General features: G+C 42.8%; 1 protein-coding gene and 1 long non-coding RNA gene across 5 annotated transcripts in view; one reads left to right on the top strand and one right to left on the bottom strand.

Annotated features, from left to right (window-relative positions):
- LOC109280934 (uncharacterized) overlaps positions 1–5142 on the bottom strand; it is a 76457-nt gene extending 71315 nt beyond the window's left edge. Inside the window, exon 1 of the long non-coding RNA XR_002087425.2 lies at positions 5015–5142. This is a non-coding gene — a long non-coding RNA (uncharacterized LOC109280934). The remainder of the gene's footprint in view (positions 1–5014) is intronic.
- NAALADL2 (N-acetylated alpha-linked acidic dipeptidase like 2) overlaps positions 1–13576 on the top strand; it is a 1094482-nt gene that overhangs the window by 564774 nt on the left and 516132 nt on the right. The gene's annotated exons all lie outside the window — the stretch shown is intronic.

A 13576-nucleotide genomic window follows, 5' to 3' on the forward strand; every position in this document is an offset into this window, starting at 1 on the left:
GTCTTGCAGCCAATAGGTAAATTAACATAATTTCTGAGCAAAGTGTTTGCATTTATTAATATGATGTAAAGCACTGTGGGCATCTTATCAGCTGGTAGATTTCAATAATATGCAGCACCACCTTATTATAATAGGCCCTGAACATGAACCATAAAGTTCTGATCTCCGAGATGAATCCCATAAGTGCACAGGTGTTCTTGATCAATAAAGGGCCTGATAAATTTGAGGCTATGAGAAATCCAGTGTCTCTGGAGATGTACGTACTCTGGGGCCACTGACGCATGTTCAGGTAAAGACATGATGGGATTGGATTCATGATGCCAGCAATTGCTCTTTGTGCCATGCTACATGTGGGATCATGGATCAGATCCCAGTTGTGGTCCATTTGCCAGTACAGGGGAAGCCTGGAATCATGATCCTGGACTTCTTCTGCGCCAGCAAAGGTGCCCAACAATCAACTGATTGTCAGTTGGCTGTGGAGATGCACTGGGTATCTTTGAGTTCCTGGAGCTGGTCAAAAATCAGCTAGATTGGAACTGCCCCCAGGCTTGAACCAGGCACAATACTGTCCCTTCTGACCATTCATTATGTGTTCAGCAGCAGCATGAGGACTGCACCAGGGCCTGTTTGAGTCCCAGTGCTGTCTACCCTGCCGCACAGTCCTTTTAGGCTAGGGACAGACACTCAAATAGCCTCAGGCTGAATTGATTCAACCTTTGCAGGTTACTCTAGCCTGGCTAGGCTGAACCAGTTTGTAACTGGAGAAACATTCTCTCTGGATTGAGGAAATGCAGGCACATGCCTGCAGTAGCTCAGGCTAGAAGGTTGGGGATGCTACAGCAGCCCTCTCTTCCCTTACACAGTGCTGACCTGAGGGGGGTGTGGCCAGGCCCCAGTGGGACCTCTGATTAGGGAGGTCTGCCTGCACCATCCCACGCTTTTCCCTGCTCACTGCTTAAGGGGTGGGAGTGTTGCCAGGCCCAATCTCCCTGCTAGCACTCTGAGGCAAAGCGGGGGGGGGGGGGGGGGGCGCCATGTTTACATTTTTGTGTAATCATTTTGTGGCTGGTTTTGGTTTTTTGTCGTACCATTACTTGCCTGAACATGTGACCAGGTTACACTTTAAGACACATTAACTGGTTAATTGCATCTTAAATATAACATCTGAAAGAGGCCTTGGTAAAACAAAGTTTTATTTTTACCAGTAAGCTACAATACAGGTCTTATTTCAGAATTGTTCTCTATTATACTATGACCACTGCATAGTGAACCAAGCATTTGCCCTTGCACATATACACAGACTGCTACTGCACAGGTATCACTAAGGGTAGACTTCTGGACTTTGTAGTATCAAAAATAGAAGACAAGTTTGTATCACCTAAAGGAATAAGTATTTTAACTATGCTAGGGTTTACAACTAGAGATACATCAAGCATCCAGAAAACTGCAGTGGATCTGCAGTTTGACCTCCAAGTACTCCTTACCACGAAGTATAAATATCACCCATGATGGCATTTGGTAATAAGACATAAACCATATGGCATACGTTTCAACTATATAGTTATTGGCAGTGATGTAATTGGCATCTAAAGAGTAAGCCTCTGCTGTTTGTGTTCAAATACTTAATCAGTAAGTAGAAAGTTGTTAAAATTATCAGGGTAAGACATTAGGGGGAGGCATGATCACATGTAAAAATATATGTTACAAAACAAGGGTGTCAAACACACAACTATCTTTCTGGTCCACGTGGACTACCAGAGGGCACTGGAAGTTGCGCAGTTGAGCATAGCCATTAGCAGTGAGCTTGGCTTTCCCTGTTGGAGCCTGCACTCTTGCAGTGCCCTGATCTTGCCCTTGCTACCCCCATACCCTGCACTCTGGCCACTGCTAGACCCTGCACGACCTTCCTCCCTGCTGGACCCTGTGCTCCCACTGCTGCTGGACCCTGCATTGCCCCTGCACCCACTGGTGCCAGCCCCTACCCGGCTGTTGCTTCTACAGTGTAGCCCTCCTGTTCTGGGCTGGATCCAGCTCACCAGGAGCTCTATGGTCTAGATCCAGCCCAGGGCCCAAAGTTAGTTTCATGCCCCTGTTGTAAAACAAAACAAAAAACACCCTTCCTTTACTATTGAATAAATTACTTTCCAAATGTGATGCAGATGCTTAACAGTGGATAATTTTGCATGGAATTTATGATTCATAAAGTAGTTGTAGTTCTGATACTAATGATTCATCCTTGCTCCTTTTTTTTCTGTTTTATCTGTACATTTTATTCATATGAATTGGCAGCAAGCTAAGCCATTAAACAATTCTTAGGTCATTGTAGCTTGGGTACAGGAAGAGCTACGGTCTGTTTTTAGTTTTGACAAGGTTATGCGCGGAATAACCATGTTCTTTTGCTTTGAAGACCCATCATGTCCATTCATCATATGGCCATTTTATATGAGCTATCCAATTTGTGCTTTCTGGTAACAGTCTAAACAGCATTTGTGATATCTGAAATCTACTTCAAAAACCTATTTAATGCCAGTGTGATGGATGGTGTGCTTTGCTACTTCTCTGTAATTCATTGTGAACTGGAAAGGTGATACTGTTTACCCCGTCAGAATGACAGGCAGGTCAATGTAGGATTCTAAGGAGACCTTGTCCTGTCATTTGTGAAATATATATAGTGATTATAAAAATAACTTTAACATAGGCCAGGTCAGTGTGAAGAAACTCATTTACTGATGTATTTGTATAAAAAAAATAAACCCTAAATATTGACCATAATTTAATAGAGAGGTTAAACTCTTTGCAGAATTGTTGAAGACACAGAAATAGATCTGACCAAATACAGATTACATTAAGGGAGAAAATTACATTTCATCTGCATTATGCATGTAGGGTGACATTCACTCCTCTGTAGCTAGATCCAGCACATAGCATGTACACATTTAAAATTCTGCTTAAACCCACCAAAGCAGAAATCACATAGGACTTAACGGTACATAGGCATCTTCCTGGTCATCTGAAAAGGATGAGTTTCATGTCTAAGCATATAAAGAGCAGAACCAAAGTGGAGCACCAAGAACTTAAATCACATGCATTGGATGCAAAGTGCAAAGGAGAGATAAATTCGTTAAAGATTAATTGTCAAATGCCTAACAATTTACTTCAGAATTTTAAGCGTTGCCTCATGCCTTTCTAACTGCATAGGGGCTGTGTTTAAATGTCTGGAATGGAGAATATAAAGAGTTAAGGCAACGTGAACTTAAAGTTAAGGTGCATACCATCCATGGACTCTTCACTCTGCCCGCTAGAGAGGGCTGTGGAGAGTTGCCACGTTCAGTAGGCAGAACGTCCTCTTGTTTGTTCCACAGATTTGAATCCCAGCTCCATTTATTGTGTTCGGTAGAACTATTGAATGGGATTAATTGGACTGGCTTGGCCAAGCTGTGGCTTGATCTGAGAGATGCATACTTTTGGAGATCTAGCATGGCCACATTTCAGTTCTGAATCACGTAGATTGTATCGGACTTACAAGAATGCCTTTTTGCTAGCAGCTAACAGGTATATGGGGCAGAGATCTCTACGGCTTAATGAGGGATATATGAAGGCAGCATCTTGGAAGGAATAATCAGGGCAAGGGGGGTAGTAAAACCTGGTAAATCTAGGTTGCTTTGGTAAAACAGGCTCACTGTTTAAACACGTTTGTTATCCCTGGCCTAACTCTAAGTGGCTCCTTGGCAATGGTTTTCCAGCTACAGAATGGACTAGCTGAATATTAATCCATTCCCTTCTCTTATAGCATGTCCTCACCTCCTGTCTCTGTTTAGCAGAGCCTGGTTCTCTCTCACTTCCCTTCTCCCCACAGGCTGAATGGAGGATGCATTTTGAAAATTGTGGGAGAAGACACAGGAACAGAGAAGGGGCTAGCCTGGCACATGTGCGGACATTTTTATGAAAGGGGAACAGACGTGAGGCATATAGATAGGTACTAAGGGTTTTTCATGGAAAAACCGACCAATTATCACTTCAGATCGTTATTCCAGTCCCTCCATATTCCCCTACAGCTTGTCCTGTCTTTGCTCCTATAAACCATTCTCTTCTTTGTGCCCTTTGCTCTGCTCACCCCATGCACCATGCAGCTCCAAGGGTCTCCTGATTTTTTGCCCCTACCACATGCCATCTCTACCTTTCTGCTTCCTGCTCCACACACACAGGTACACACACAGTGGGAGAATTGGGTGATTTTGTAAACAGCTGTTTTTAGAGAGCCTTTATTCCACAAACCCATTGCTCAAATGATCCCAAATTCAGGACATTGCTCTGCGCAATCTTTAAGCTCACCAAATTTCGAGACAAATCTAAATATGCTTATAGATTTTAAAGTACAGTTGACCTTTAAACAAAAAAGCAGTGCTCAACCTTAACTACAGCAGAGCTGTCACTCCACTATAATTAAAGGCAGAAAGCTATGGTACTGCAATATGAAGGTTACGCAATTTAAATTGTAATCAGGACTTGCAGAAGGTATTATAGCAAAGACAAAGCCACATTGCATATCCTGTTTGTTTTATGGGATGTCTTTTAAGACGCAAGCATTCATATATGAAGCTACATATTTCCCTAGAAGAAACAAAGCAGACAAACAGTACATTATGCACAGAAGCCAAATTAATGTTGCTGCAAGAAGTTTAACTACCAAGGGGAAGATCTTCAAGACACAAATAGCAATTAGTAGAAAATCTCCTCCTGAATCTGCTGCCTTTTTGTAATTTTAACTGTGCCATCTGAATGATATATTAACATATTTTTGCATATACTTTGCCAGGTTTTCTTAAAAAACACAAAAGGAAAACAGCAACGACAAAAATTCCTGAGCTATTCAGCCACAAAATTAACCAGCTACTTGTTTAAAACCCCCCCCAAGAAACCAATCAACCAACCGAACAAGAAACTACTGTTTTAATAAAACTACAGGTTCTGTGTGGATCCTGAAAGCTTTCGTTGGTTGGTTCAGTATACTTACAAGGCTGTGTCTTAACTGTTCTGTGCTTCTGAGAAATGGATGACTGCTCAGAGAGAAGTGCTGAATCAGTGCTGAGTAAGACTGCTAAACATTATTCTTCAGTCTAGTAGTATGGAGTAAACTGAAGAGTATAAACACTTTGGCTGTAGGAATGATGAAGTCATTGCAGCAACTTAAGTCCTAGTGTAATTCCCGCTGAGGTCAATAGGAGTTGAGCTTTAAAGACTCACAGTAATCAGTGAGGCCCTGAAAGGCTGGCTGCAAGAGAGAACTGGTAGAAGCAATCCCTTCAATGGCTGGCGCTCGGAGATAATTCTCTCTTCAGTCTATAGGATGAAACAGGGAACTTAAATTCAGTAGAATTTTTTTCAGTGGGGCATGTGCCTTTATGCCCACTTCTTGCCACTGTCGTTCGGTAAAGACTAGTGCTCTCATTGCTTATTACTCGAAATATTTACTCCAAACTATGTGGAAGCCCTTCTGCCCTGTGCCTGAGTATATCTCGCTTCCTAAACAGAGGCAAATTGGCCCTCTGTGCTTCTTTTAGCATCTGAGTCGTTTTGAAATAAATATGCATAAACATGTAACACATCCGTAGTTCAGTGCATACCTGGAGGCTGAGAGGAGATGTTTGAATGTGCATTCTAGCATGCAATTTCCAAAAGGTCATATCTTGTATTAATTAAATAGTAATGTGTGTCACCTCATGCAAAGTGACTAGTCCTCACGAAAGCAAAATTGCAGACAAGCTGTTGTTTCGGCTTCAGCTTTGTTAATAATATGAAAAATATATGGGTATTTGTTGGGGGTGCGTTTTAATTATTCCAATCTCATAACATGCAAAATTGACTTTAAACAGGCTTTGGTCAAACAGAAACAAAAACACCTCTAGACAAAGGGTAAGAAGTGAGAATAATGAATCAAAGGGGAAAATCATGACTGCATATAATAGACACCATTTTACAATCTTTGCTAAAGCTATTGTTATGTGAACTGGCTGCATAGAAAGATTCCTGTACTTGCAAGGATAGGGATTCAGCATGGCATAAACACCTACATGAGCTTGCAGTTTTTAAAAATGAAATCATTGAATGCTTAACCTATAGACTAAACAGCTGGTTACTAGTCCAGTCAACACTGTAGTACTTATGAGTGATAGCAAAATGCAATTTAGATTAAGGTATTGCTATTGTCCTTTTTTAAGTAAGAGAAACCAGGACAAAAATAAAAGGAACATTGTCAACATAAAAGTCCCTGTAGTAGGAACTGGATAACATCTTATCTTGGCTGGACATCTCTGACTATCTACTATTTAATCCCATACCACAGGGAACAGTAAGGCTCTCATTTTTTTTATTTTTTTTTTTTTATTGGCTATAATAGTCTGTCCCTTGCACTCCCAACAGTAAGTCAGTCTGGCATGAGGACACAAAATAGAAACATTCCAATAAAAATAAACTTTTTTGGAACATTGCACTGAATTTTAATTGTAAGGGGTTGGCAAGCAGGAGAAAGTATAAATAGTGGAGGAGTGTGCTCTGAATTAGAGCTGGCAGCTGAAAAGTATCAGGGCTAAAATGTTTTAATCTTTGATGCAGCATGATAAATTGTGTCGGGAGAAGCCTTAACAATATGTCTATCTTACGTGCTATCTAGACCTACCAGCTATTTGGCTTATACAGTATATACAGCAAATTGTCAGAGTCTGAAAAAGAAATATATATCTGTAATACAATGATAGCAACTCCTTGGATGCTTTTATAGAGGCGATGTATTTTCTCATACCAAGCTAAATATATATTTATGATTTTATTACTTTGAAATGAAGCCAGCATCGACAATACAAAAATCAGTCTTGCAATTTCTATCCTCTTTCTTAGGAGAAGTTGCCATCAAGTTCATGGAGCGATAGGTCTTTTGTTGCTTGCCATTTGAGGACAGTGTGACCATTTTTAAGAAGAAAATGCACGAGATTGTGCTTTAAACTGAACTGATCAAGGATGGAACCATTTTTTATTAGACAATCTATAAAAATACAATGTATAAATAAGATAGGGAGGAGACTTGATCTGTTAAAAAATAAATAACAGTTAAAAATAGTTCGGAGGAGGATGAATGTCAGATAACTTTATTAAAGTTTTACTGTAAGCTTTCTTTTGTTGTAAGAAAGTGGGTGTTGGACCGCCTTCAGGTATAACCCTGGGCAGCTATGGGCTCAAAGCTAAGAGGACCAAGCAAGAATTTATGAACCCTTTAACAGCTAACAAGGCCCCTCCCAGTGAAAACTCTTTGAAGCAAATGTCTTTTGAAAATCTTTAAAAGAAAAAAAAAAGATGAAGAAACTAACAGAACACAGTCTCTTCACTGATGCAGCTGCACTAAGAAATATATAACCTGGACCTGATAACGATGAAGGTGATAATAATACTTTATTGGTTGGTGAACCTAAGTTTGGAACCCAGGTGCAGTTTGACACACGTGATTATTTGAATGGTTCAAATACCTAAGTCTGTACTCTGGAATGGAAATGTCATAAGAAAAAACTTTCCTTCAATGCGATGATTATTTTTGGCTGGTAATAGCTCATACAGGATTTCTCATTGTGGCTCAGAAGTTCTGGAACCAATCCAGAACTAGAGGATATGTGTAAGCAATAGTTGAAAAAGATTTCTTTTTATTTTCTTATTTCTTACTATTGTTACTACTACTACTACTCAAAATACCCCTTGTTGTCTATAAATAGAATTATTAGCACCTTACTCCTTTAATTTATATGCTGTATTATGCTTATCTCATGAAATACTGATATTCATATCAGTACTGCTCTCATAACTTGTTTATCTGTCCCTATGCTTTGTAATTTAAAGAAAATCACTATCAACCTGATTGACTGACCCTGACTAGATGTGGGGGAGCATGTTGCACAGAGCCCTTCTTTCCCCACTGAATAATGTCAGTGGGCAGAGAAGTCAAAACTCCTTGTGTGTTTGGAGGGAGGTACTGCTTCAGGTGGACAAGGAAGGAGGCTAGGCCAGGGTCTGGTCTAACTGGGTATGAAAAGGAGAGCATGCTGCATTGCCACCTAAAAGAGAGTGCAACCTGACATGAGCCAGTGTATACCAGGCAGTATTTGATCTTAAGGGTATTTATAAGGCTGATATAGTATGAAAATTTATACATAAAAATATAAAACTGGCACTGTATCTTTCTTTTAATTAATCTTTTATTTCCGAAGACTTTAAAAATATCTTTGTTGTGATAAAATTTTTCTGAAAAATGCATAGATTTTAAGGTTAGAAGGGGACTGTATGGTGATCTACTCTATCTCCTCAACAGCACAGGCCATAAACTTTCATCCACTCATTCCTTTATGCCAGGGGTGTCAAAGATCTGGCCTGTGGGCAGGATTCAGCTGCAGAGCCCCATCATCAAGCCCCTGGTGCTGCCCCTAGGTCAGGTTTGACCCATACACTGCTGGATTGTCCTCTGCACACAAGGCTCTAGACGTGCGCTGTACACAACACCTGCTGTGGCTGGTCTGGGATCTGTGTTTGCTTAGTTTTCTAATGCTAGACTAGATTTGTAATGCTGAAATCTAGATTATTGATTCTTCAAGATCATGTAGGTCATGCATGCAGTGTTTGTTTCAGTGGATCTCAGACTGTGCTGCACATGGTGCCTGCTCTGCAACCTGTACCATGCCTGGAGTCTGCCCAGGCCAGTTTTGGACATGTGCCACATACAGTTTCCAGTCCAGCCAATCTGAGACTTGCACTGCAAGTATGGGTCTCAGATCAGCAGAGGGGACACTGTGTGGCATAGTCCTGGATCCAGTGGGGGAGATAGGAGGAGGGGTGCTGCTTGGAGCATGGATCCCAGAACAAGCACCACATGTAGCATGGGTCTGGGAGCAGCCGCTGCATGTGCTGGTTCCAGCATGGGGCAAAGGGCAGGGAGGTCCATGGACCCAATGTGGCCTGTGGACTGACCCTGTGCCATTTATCTATCCTGCAGAGCCAAATGAATTTCCCCCTGCTTTATTGGATCCAGGAACTGATGAACAGACTTGAAAGCTGTTTCAACTCAAATATTTAACTGAAGCAGTTTTTTTACTCCTTTTTTTTCTTTTTATTTTTTTTAATGTTGCTTTGAATATGTGACTGTGTGGGGTCACTCTTTCGCTTTAAAAAAAACAAAACAAAACAAAAAACCCAAAGAACCTTTGAAACCTTCCAGTTGTTCTTGGACAAGTAAAATGGTTCTCTCACGGATTTACGGTGTTCATTATAGCAAGTATAAGTAATGTACAGAACAATCTGGATATACTATGGCAGTCCCATCTATTTATCTAAGTCAAAATTGACAAGTCTTTTTAAGGGTGACAATTGTACATAGTCTCTCTTGATTATTAAATTTACAGTCTAGTCTTGCATGCAACATGGAAACTAAGACAAATGTTGATGTTTGTCAAATCTCAGGAAAAGGACCTTTTGATGTTGAATGATGGACTATTAGAGAAATGTGTGGCTGAATCAGAATTTATGCGAGTGCATATTAAGCTCTATACTTGTAGTGAATGGTTGTTCCATTTCCTGATAGCTTTGCACTCATTTACTCTAGATTATTGATTGTTCAAGATCATGTAGGTCATAAAAAGAGGACCAGAAAGAACTGGGGTTTGGCTTCCTTCATTTTATACACTAGGTGACAGTTTTATTATTATGTACCTATTTTGCTCTGGGGGTGGTATTTGAGTTTTACCATTAAATATTGTCTGTCTCTAAGTATGAATACTATAGGTTTCTTGATTCTCTGAAAATCCATCGCTAATGCTGAAAACAATTTTATTGCATTATGCCTCCAGAACCTGCACTTGGGAACAAAGAAAACTTTCATCCTGTGGAGCTACATTCAAAACAGCGTACTTGTCTGGGCTCAACATGCCCCATTGCATCCTGGGTTTTGAGCATGAGGAGGGAAAAGGTCTGGAATAGGGCTTGTAGCATACCCATTTCTCTTCTTTTCCTCTCACCTAATCTGCAACCCAGTAGTAAGTCCATTGCACATGAATTTGCTGTGTTCAGTTTCCCACAAGGCCTCTTGAATCCTTCCTTGATTATTGTCGACAGTACCGCGGAATCCCATAACCTAGCTGTCATGCAACCAGGTCCTTTCTCTGGGTGCCCAGCTCAAGGTCCTGTAGATTCTGCATCACATTGCAAGGTACAGCATTGGGGGAGTGGGGGAACGGGGGGAGAGCGGGTTGCAGGGGAAGTGCAAGGACTGTGAGTTAACTTGAATCTGGAGGGGATTTGGGACAGAAGTTCAATAAACTAATTTTACCTAAATCTATTAAATCTGATATTACATCCACCCAGATTTATCTTAAACTGTTTTTGGCCATTTTTAAAGCAGTTTATGTGCACTCAACTTCTGGGCCACTTGTACACATGATGGCGGTTCAGTCCCCTAAATTGAAATGGGTTTTTAATTGTAACAATTAAGGGGCTTCAATTTAGGGGCTTCTATCACTGTTATGGTAAAGGACCCGATCCTTTTTTTGGTTTTTTTTGCTTTCCGCTTGCACAGTCTGCCAAGGGATGAGCTGCTGGCAGGCCAAGTGGCCCCCAAGCTGTGGGGCACCCTGGTCCTTCCCTCGACAGCGACAGTTCCCCCTGGGGCTGCCTAGGTGGCCTGCTAGCAGGCGGGTGCTGGTCGGGGGGTGCCACCACTGTGGAGGGAAGTTCTGGGGATCCCTGCAGCTTAGAGACCACCGGTAGCTTTCCCCCCCAGCCATCAGAGAGGTGGGCAAGCTCCGTGGGGGTGGAAAAAAGATCAGGCCCCTTGCCACTTTTTTTCCCCCCTGCCTCCCCCCCAGCCCCCAGCAGAGCCTGGCTGCTCAAGCTCCTGCCAGGCTTGGTCCTTCCCTCTGTGGCACCCCCCCACCCCGGGGCCACCCAGGTGAGGTGCCAGGTGCTGCCCCAGCTTGCAGGCAGCAGCCCCTGGATCCAACTCTTCCCTGACCTGATTGGGCTTCCTGCACATGGCCTTGGGGAAGAATTGGATCTGGTGGGTGCTGCTTGTGAGCTTGGGCAGCACCTGTGCAGCTAGCACTCCACCGGGATGGTCCTGGGGTTGCCACTGGTGTGGAATAAAGGACTGGGGCCCTCTGCAGCTCAGGGGCTGCTTGGCCCACTGGCAGCTCACACCCCAGCCTTGGGAAGAAGTGGGCAGGCTCCATGGGAATCAAAAAAAAAAAAAAAAAGGATCGGGCCCCTTACTGCTTCTGCCTCCAGACCACCTCTTCTGTGGCGGCGGGGTTGAGCTGTCTAAGACTGCAACGTTACAGATAGTTACATTGTAAACTGAACTACATGCAGCTTTAGTTTAGTTTGCAATGTAGCAAACTCATTTAAATTGTAACCCCCTGCCCCACACAGGTACAGCGTGATGCAGTTAAACCACAAAAATGACCACTTTTCATCATGTGTACAAGCGTCCCTATTGTGTCACAGATTTGAACTGGTTTCTGATCCCTTATACTGGTTTATGTGCAACTTCTGTCCCTAGCTTTCATGTACAACACCCACCTGAGATGGAAGAGCAGTATCTTTTGCACCTGTAGCAGATCTTTTGAGATCTGTGACTCTTCTGCCTGAAATCGTGAAGTGAAAATGGGAGTCCCAACCCTTCCTCCTATGAGGGAATGATGTAGAGAAAACTTGATGGTAGAGTTTTTCTTTTTCACTCTAACTGCTCCTACAGATTTTCCTGCCAGAGATGATTATCTTTCATCTACAAAGTGGTGTTAAAAAAAAATCTAATACAAGCAAAGGAGTAACCAGGCAGCATAGCGTTGGCTTATGCTAAACCTCAGCAGCAATTCAACAAAACCAACAGGCTGAAATAGTAAATGGAACACTATAAACTTGTCTCCTTTAATGAATATATATCGGGGAGGTTGTGCTGATTGCCAGATGATGTAGGACTTCAAGGAAATGCATTTTTCATTTCTAGTGATCAGAGCTCAAACACGGCTTTATGGATAACTCAACTCTTACTAGGACTTTAGCTTTAGGGGATAGGTCCTGATACAGGGGTGGGCAAAGTCTGACACACAACCCAGATTGGGCCCATACCAGACTCCATTTCCCAGTAGCCCCTGCCCATATCGCTGTGGCCATTTACCACAGAGGACCCCAGGAGCAACGGGGCCATGTCAGCTTGGGGGTTTCCATGGAGACCGGCCCCAGCAGTGCTGCCAGGCTGTGCGATTAGGCAGGGAGCTGCTCTGGGATCTTGCAGCGGTGACAGTGTGGTCTGGAGCTGGAGCAGAGCTGCAATCCACTGCCCACACACCCTAGGCAGGGATGTGCAGGAAGTCAGCTAGGGTCAAAGGATCCCAGAAGATAAACATCCAACTGATTCTTAAAAGTGTCCAGAGCAGGTGCTTGCACCACCTCTGGGGGAGTCTATTCCAGGCCTTGGGGGCTTGGACAGTAAAGAAGTTTTTCCTTATGTCCAGCCTAAAACGGTCTTGCAGGAGTTTGTGACCAATGGACCTTGTCATCCCTTGGGGTGCTCTGGTGAACAGGTGTTCCTCCAGATCCTGATGCACACCCTTTATGTACTTATAGGCAGACACCAGGTCCCCCCTGAGCCTGCACTTCTCTAGGCTGAAGAGTCCCACAGCTCTCAGCCTCTCTTTATAATGCTTGTTCTCTTGCCCTCTGATCATGTGCGTGGCTCTCCTTTGGACTCTTTCAAGCTTCTCCATGTCCTTCCTAAATTGAGGAGCCCAGGATTGGATGCAGTACTCCAGCGGCGGCCTGGTGGCCATATGATATCAGAAGATCATACTTCTCCATTCTGTTTTCTCATTGCTCATGTCTTCGACTATCCAATGAATGTACATAGCTCTCACTTCAAATAAGCCTTCTCGAACTTCATCTGGGAGATCTGGTGTAATTCAATCTAATAAGAGATTTGTGACCTTCCCTGGCCAAGTTACCCCAGGCCTTCCCTGGCCTAGTTACCCCAGGCCTAGTCCTCAGGCCCTAAGTTGAGCAACTAAGTTCACAGGTTCCTTCTAATGTTCCTGACCCTGCCTGGTGGTGACAAGTGGGTTCACACTGGACATCTATTGAAAATGTCAGCATTCACTTGGTTCAGTTCAGGAAAGCTGTCACCATCTCTTCAGTGGAGGCCTGGACCCATAGGCATATTAATGGCACACCAGGACTTAACAGGATAGAACTGTAAGAAGACTCTAACCCCATCCCGCAGTTGTTTCTGGCCCAAAAAATACACTCAAAAAGTACAAAAATAAAAAATAAAGGTTTGACACCTACACCAGCCGGGGGAGCAAGAGGTGCGGGGAGGGGAAAAGTGGTTCTGCACTCCAAAATCCTTTAGTGGAGTAATTGGTGCAGAATGGAGTACCATAATTAATGACTGTGCTGAAAAATGGATTCATCTTTAAAATGGAAATGGAAAACAACAGCAGATAGACTGCTAGACTTTTGGCCTTTCCTGTATAATGCAAGCAATGTTTGATACCCT

Source organism: Alligator mississippiensis, chromosome 7 (assembly GCF_030867095.1).
Source record: "Alligator mississippiensis isolate rAllMis1 chromosome 7, rAllMis1, whole genome shotgun sequence".
Classification (NCBI taxonomy): domain Eukaryota; kingdom Metazoa; phylum Chordata; order Crocodylia; family Alligatoridae; genus Alligator; species Alligator mississippiensis.